The sequence below is a fragment of the Ornithorhynchus anatinus genome, chromosome 2 (genome assembly GCF_004115215.2).
Source record: "Ornithorhynchus anatinus isolate Pmale09 chromosome 2, mOrnAna1.pri.v4, whole genome shotgun sequence".
NCBI classification, from domain to species: Eukaryota; Metazoa; Chordata; class Mammalia; order Monotremata; family Ornithorhynchidae; genus Ornithorhynchus; species Ornithorhynchus anatinus.
The window spans coordinates 46,606,123-46,612,563 of NC_041729.1; the positions used below are offsets into that span (position 1 = coordinate 46,606,123).

Here is a 6,441-nt window from a genome sequence, read left to right on the forward strand (position 1 = left end):
GGTGTCGAGGTTTGCCAGAGCTCAGCCTGCCTCTCTGGGTTTGGCATTCGCGGCTCTAGAACCTTTTGTCTTGTTGTTTCAGTTACGAAAGCGAAATTGAAATCTAGATTGGTAAACAGCTGAGATGTTGAAAGCACCTCACCTTCATAAGCTTCTCTTTTGGTAGGCTATTGTTTCACCTACTTTGGTTATGAGTAAATGGGCAATGGCATTATTGAAATCACATTATCTGTCAATCAATCAGTGGTATTTATTGAGCAATTACTCTGTACAGAGCACAGTATCAAGTGTTCGATAGAGTTCAGCAGAACAGAGTGGGAAGACACACTTTCTGTCCACAAAGAACTTATAGTCTAGAGGACTGTCACAAACAATGTCTCTGCTCACTCAAAGTTGTTAGAAATTGAAAATGTACAATGGGACAATCATGTGAGACCCTGACTTCTTTCATTACATGTTAAGCAGTGGTCAAAAAACCTATAGGGATGCAAAACTTAGAATTTTAAATGGCCCATCTAGACCTTTCCTTCCTTTTTTCTCAGTGGCTTTGGTTGTGCAAAATGCATTTGAAAAGAATACAGTAAGACTTACCCATCTTGTTACTTTACCATCTTTGTCATGGGGGAAGAGGCAGTTTTTCGTTATCTCTTGATATGACTGCCAAAAATCTAGCATTTTCGCAAGATACGATGTTAGGGGGGAAAAAGAAATGATAGTTCCCGGAGAACACGTCTACATTTCCTGTGTTGATGGGCGGGATATGAGAGAAGTGCTCAATCAGTCAATCAGTGGTATCTATTGAGTGCTGTACTGTGTGCAGATCACAGCACTAAGCACTTGGGAGAGTAGAGTACAACAGGGTTGGCAGACACGTTCCTTGCCTACAACAAACTTTCCTTGGGAGGGTTTATGATCATCAACCCTAGCCTACCCTGGCCAGGTTTGTTTGATTAGCCACCTTTCCATTCTGTTCCCCCAGTCAATAATAATGTTGGTATTTGTTAAGCGCTTACTATGTGCAGAGCACTGTTCTAAGCGCTGGGGTAGACATAGGGGAATCAGGTTGTCCCACGTGGGGCTCACAGTCTTCATCCCCGTTTTACAGATGAGGGAACTGAGGCACAGAGAAGTTAAGTGACTCGCCCACAGTCACACAGCCGACAAATGGCAGAGCTGGGATTCGAACTCATGAGCCCTGACTCCAAAGCCCGTGCTCTTTCCACTGAGCCACGCTGCTTCTCCAATCAATTGATTGGATTCAATCTAATCAATATAATCAATTGATTATATTTATGGAGAGTTTACTCTTTGCAGAGCACTGTACTAGATGCTTGGGAAAGGACGATATAACAGGGTTGGTAGACACATTTCCTACTCAAAATGAGCTGACTGTTTAGAGTGGGAGATATACATTACTATAAATAATTGAAATAGATATAGTAAGTAAATTACAGATATACTATCCACTTTGGAATGCAGGCCAATTAGACAATCAAATTTCAGACAATTAGCTTTTCTGGTGAATTAGAAAAGACAAGCTTGTTTTCCTTAATAGGAGACGGATGAAAAGAATGGCACTCAAAGCAGGTGTTTGGTACAGAATTTCATTCTGCTGTTGATTTTGTACACTTTTCAACAATGGGAACAGTGGTCTTCCTTATGTTGATGATGGTTGTGGCATGTGGAGTACCAAAAAACCTGATCTCAGTATTTGCAGCACCCAGCCTGTATCTGACATACACCACACTGTGTCGGAGATTCTCATGTCACTCCCACGCCTAATAAGTCAAAGATAAAAGAGTGATTTCATAGTCTCAGGCTTTTGGGGGAAATATGCAGGTTTTGGGAGAACAAGTGGAGGTTTTTGTGCGCAGACCTGGAAGATACATTGCTCGGATAGTTGCATATTCCTCTCAGGTACTCCAGACTGTAAGCTCCTCTCTAGGCTGAGAGCTCATTGTGGACAGGGAATGCGTCTGTTTATTGTTATATTGTACTCTCCCAAGCGCTTACTACAGGGCTTTGCCCACAGTAAGTGCTCAGTAAATATGATTGAATGAGTGAATGAATACTGGCCCTGAATTGAACATCAGCATCTCCTATTCTCTGTCTTCTCAAGTCGGTCAGTCAATCATATTTATTGAGCACTTTCTGTTACAGAGCACTGTACTACTCGGGTCATGGGGCCTGATTTTTATCATCATCCATTCATTTCCCTGCCTCCCACAGCCACCCTTGTGGGACAGCATGGTTACCTCATTAGTAAGAAAAATGTTAGATCTGCTTACAGAAACGTTCATATAGCCAAGTTCTCCCAAACTAGTTCTTTCAGTTTCATTACAAAGAGCTTTTTAAAATGGTATTTGTTAAGTGCTTATTATATACCAGGCACTGTACTATGTCCTGGGGTAAGTACATTGGACCACCCTAAACCGCAGAAGACAGCAAATTAACTAACAATCCAGACCTAAATTATGCACTGTGGCTTCAATTATCCAGATATTTCCCAGATAAAAATGCCCTTTCCCCTGAAATATCAGGCAATTGAGGCCAAACTGTATATTGTTGAGGTCCCATCATTTGCTAGCCCAGACCAAGTGTGAAGGCCGCCGTCACCGAGCAAAATCCCGTTACCTTGTCCATGTGTGTCCCCTGATCCAGCACGTCGTTCACAAAGTTAAACTCCTCGGGCAACTTCTGTCCCCTCCATTGTGGCCACTCCACCGCTGACAGGATCCTGGCAGGTCAGTGGAACCAGCAAGAGACTGCTCCGGGAGCCCAAAGGATCCGAAGAAACAGGCGGTTATGTAGAAACTTCAGGTCACCCAGTTCTCCTCTAGGATCTGGGGACCACGTACAGAGAAATGGGAGCAGTGCCAGCAGCTGAAAGTATGAGTAAAGAGTGAATCCTTCTTGGAAAGACCGTTGAGTGAGTCTGAGAAGGCAGCGGGCAAGTCTGGTTCCCAAATTTCTCCTCAGGCTTGGGGAAGAGGCCTCCCTGTTGGGCTTGCATGTGAAAAAATGTGGGGATACTCACTTGCTGTGTGACCTTTGGCAAGTCAATGAACTTCTCTGTGACTTAATTCTCTCATCTGCAAAATGGGGATTCATTCATTCATTCATTCAATAGTATTTATTGAGCGCTTACTATGTGCAGAGCACTGTACTAAGCGCTTGGAATGAACAAGTCGGCAACAGATAGAGACAGTCCCTGCCGTTTGACGGGCTTACAGTCTGTACTTAAGACTGCGAGCCCTATTGTGTCCAACCGGATTATCTTATATCTACTTCATTGCTAAGAACAGTGCCTGGTACATAGTAAACAATTAAAAAATACCATTATTATTATTATTATTATTATTATTTTGGTTAGCCTCATCCTAAAATAAACTTCTATTTGGTGAAATGAGAATGGGGCTGGACAGGGGAAGAGAAAGAGGGAGGAAGAGGGGAGAATTCTTAGGGTCTGAGGACCACTGCTGAGCTGCATGGCGTAGTGGACAGAGCATGGGTCTGGGAGTCAGAGGTCATGGGTTCTAATCCCCGTCCCCCCAACAAAACTGCTGTCTGACTTTGGTCACTTCACCTCGGTTATCTCACCTGTAAAATGCGGATTGAGACTGTGTGCTATCACATGGGATAGCAACTGGTCCACCTCGATTTGTTTGTATCTACCCCAGCGCTTAGTACAGCGTCTGGTGCATAGTAAGTGCTTAACAAATGCCATCATCATCCTCATCATATTCTCATACTGGTGTGAGATTAGATAGAGGTTAGAAAGTTTGCCGTAAAACATGCCTATTGCCACATTTCAAATGGAGTAAATCTACTATAGCATCTTCTCCTTCACACCCAGAACAGGGACTCCATCCACTCCCCACATAGTAATCATGGACATACGTTTACACTCTGTTGCTTTCCCCAACTGTAATTTCTTTTCATGTCTTTCTCCCCCGCTAGAGCGTAAGCTCCTAGCTGGCAGGTCGTGTCTACTTCGTTTACTGTATTCTCCCAAGCATTTAATATAGTGTTTGGCACACAGTGTGCACTCAGTAAATGATATTGATTGATTGATGGCGAACAGGAGGAGGTTAGGCAGTGAAGCAGCATGGCCTAATGGAAAGAGCGTGGGCCCGGGAATCAGGGGACTTGGGTTCTAATTCCAGCTCCGCCAATTGCTCTGTTAAATGACAGCTCTGTGTGACCTTGGGCAAGGCATTTCACTTCTCTGTGCCTCAGTTGCCTCTACTGTAAAATGGGGATTAAATACCATTTCTCCCTCATACTTAGACTGTGGGACAGAGACTGTGTCCAACTTAACCTGTACCTGCCCCAGCACATAGAACAGTGATGGAGACATAGTAAGCGCTTAACGAATACCGTAAAAAAATGGGGGAGTGAAGCCTTCAGTGACATAGGGGTCTTCAGCCCCCGGGATGGAAGGGAGTGGGCAGTGGGTAGGGGGAAGGCTCCCATGATACAAGCCCTGCTGAGATATAAAGTTTCCAGGAATTTTTTTGTGGCATTTCTTCAACTCTTACGATGTTCCAAGCACTGTGTTAAATGCTGGGTTGGTTGCACAACAATCAGAGCTAACACAGTCCTTATTTTTTGGGGGGGTCACAGACTAAGGGGGAGAGAGAACAGGTATTGAACCTCTATTTTACAGAAGAGGAAACTGAGGCACAAAGAAGTTAAATGACTAGCCCGAGGTCATACAGCAGGCAAACGGTGGAACTGGGCCGGAATTCCCGACTCCACCAGCCCATACTGGTTCTTGAATCACATGCTGTAACCCGAGAAATGCGTAGGGAAGAGGATGCAACGTTTGTAATATGAGGCCACAGGAGAGGGAGTAGCTAGTCTCCATTTTCTCACTGCTACTGTGGTGGTGGGGATTCTGGCGGCAGCTATGGAGGGTTGGGATCTTTTGCAAGTCTGGAGTCTGGTTCAGCGAAACCTCTGGAAGTGCCATAGGACTACCTCTTTTTTGGCCAACATGCATCCTCTGTCTACTTGACTTGGGGCATTCTCTCTCAATCAGTGGTATTTACGGAGCACTTACTTTAATCATTGTGGTATTCGTTAAACACTATGTGCCGGGCTCTGTACTAAGCGATGGGGCGGATACAAGCAAAACGGGTTGGACCCAATCCCTGTCCCGCATGGGGCTCCCAATCTTAACCCCCATTTTACAGATGAGATAACGAGGCTCAGAGAAGTGAAGCAACTTGCCCAAGGCCACACAGCAGAAAAGTGGCAGAGCTGGATTTAGTACCCATGAGCTTCTGACTCCCAGGCCTGTGCTCTATTCACCATGTCATGCCGCTTACTTTGTACATGGGACTGTACTGAGTGCTTGGGAAAGTACAATTCCAAGAACTGGTACATTCGATCGCTGCCCATAGGATTTACAGTGTGCAGGAGGAGCTTAAGAACTCCCTCCTTGAGGTTATGGGATCAAAGAGTAGAGCTGGACAAATCTCCTGGATTATCTGGTTCTTTCCATGATTCTGGCCTGCCCTCCAGCCACCCCTCCCCAGAGATACCATCTGGGATCTAATTTTAAAAATCTCCTGACTGTAAAATTCTCCAGGTCTCTTAGTCCTGATAGTCAAAAAAAAATCCCTCCTAACCCCCACCCTTAAATCCTTCCTGCTCCTGCTCAAGGCCAGTCATGATTCTCCTGTACTTAAAAGATTAATCGATCCATTAGTGATATTTATTAAGCGCTTACTGTGTGCAGGGTACTGTATTCTGTGCTTGGGAGAGTACGATATAACAAAGTTGGTAGTTATGGGGCCCCACGGGCCCTAAAGTTTAGAGGGGGAAACAGACATTAATTTATGTAAATAAATGAATTATGGATATGTACATAAGTGCTGGATGTCAGTGTCAATTATTGGAACCACAGAATATCTGCTTACCACCAATTCCCCTGCTTTACTACCCTTCGCGGTCACTCTTTGCCAGGGACCGTAATAAGTGCTGGGGTGGATACAAGCGAATCGAGTTGGACAAAGTCCCCGTCCCATGCGGGGCTCACAGTCTCTATCCCCGTTTTACAGATGAAGTAACTGAGGAACGGAGAAGTGAAGTGACTTACCCAAGGTCAAGCAACATACAAGTGGTGGAACAGGAATTAGAACCCATGATCTCCTGACTCCCAGGCTCGTGCTCTACCCACTTCGCCACGCTGCTTCTCAGTTTGAAATCCTCCTCCGATCATCGAGAGATGAATAGCTCTGGGTATTCCCTCCTCCCCTCTCTGCCCCCATCTCATGACCCCCACTAAAAGGATCTGTCCACATACCTCTTTTGTGGTGGTGAGTAAATCTGCTTTGAGTCCACTACTAGCTGAGTCCTCCAGGGGCCAGGAGGCAGGTGAGAAACTACTGGGTCAGCTCCCAGTCTTAAAATAACAGATCTCTCTGTTCCGTA

At 45.1% G+C, this 6,441-nt stretch overlaps 1 long non-coding RNA gene across 1 annotated transcript; it reads right to left on the minus strand.

Annotated features, from left to right (window-relative positions):
- Window positions 1-1,590: 1,590 nt before the first annotated feature.
- Window positions 1,591-6,441, minus strand: LOC103166684. Its single transcript, XR_005659751.1, has 3 exons — window positions 6,314-6,441; window positions 2,635-2,883; window positions 1,591-1,778 (listed from the first exon to the last, which is right to left on the minus strand). It is a non-coding gene; the product is annotated as an uncharacterized LOC103166684 (long non-coding RNA).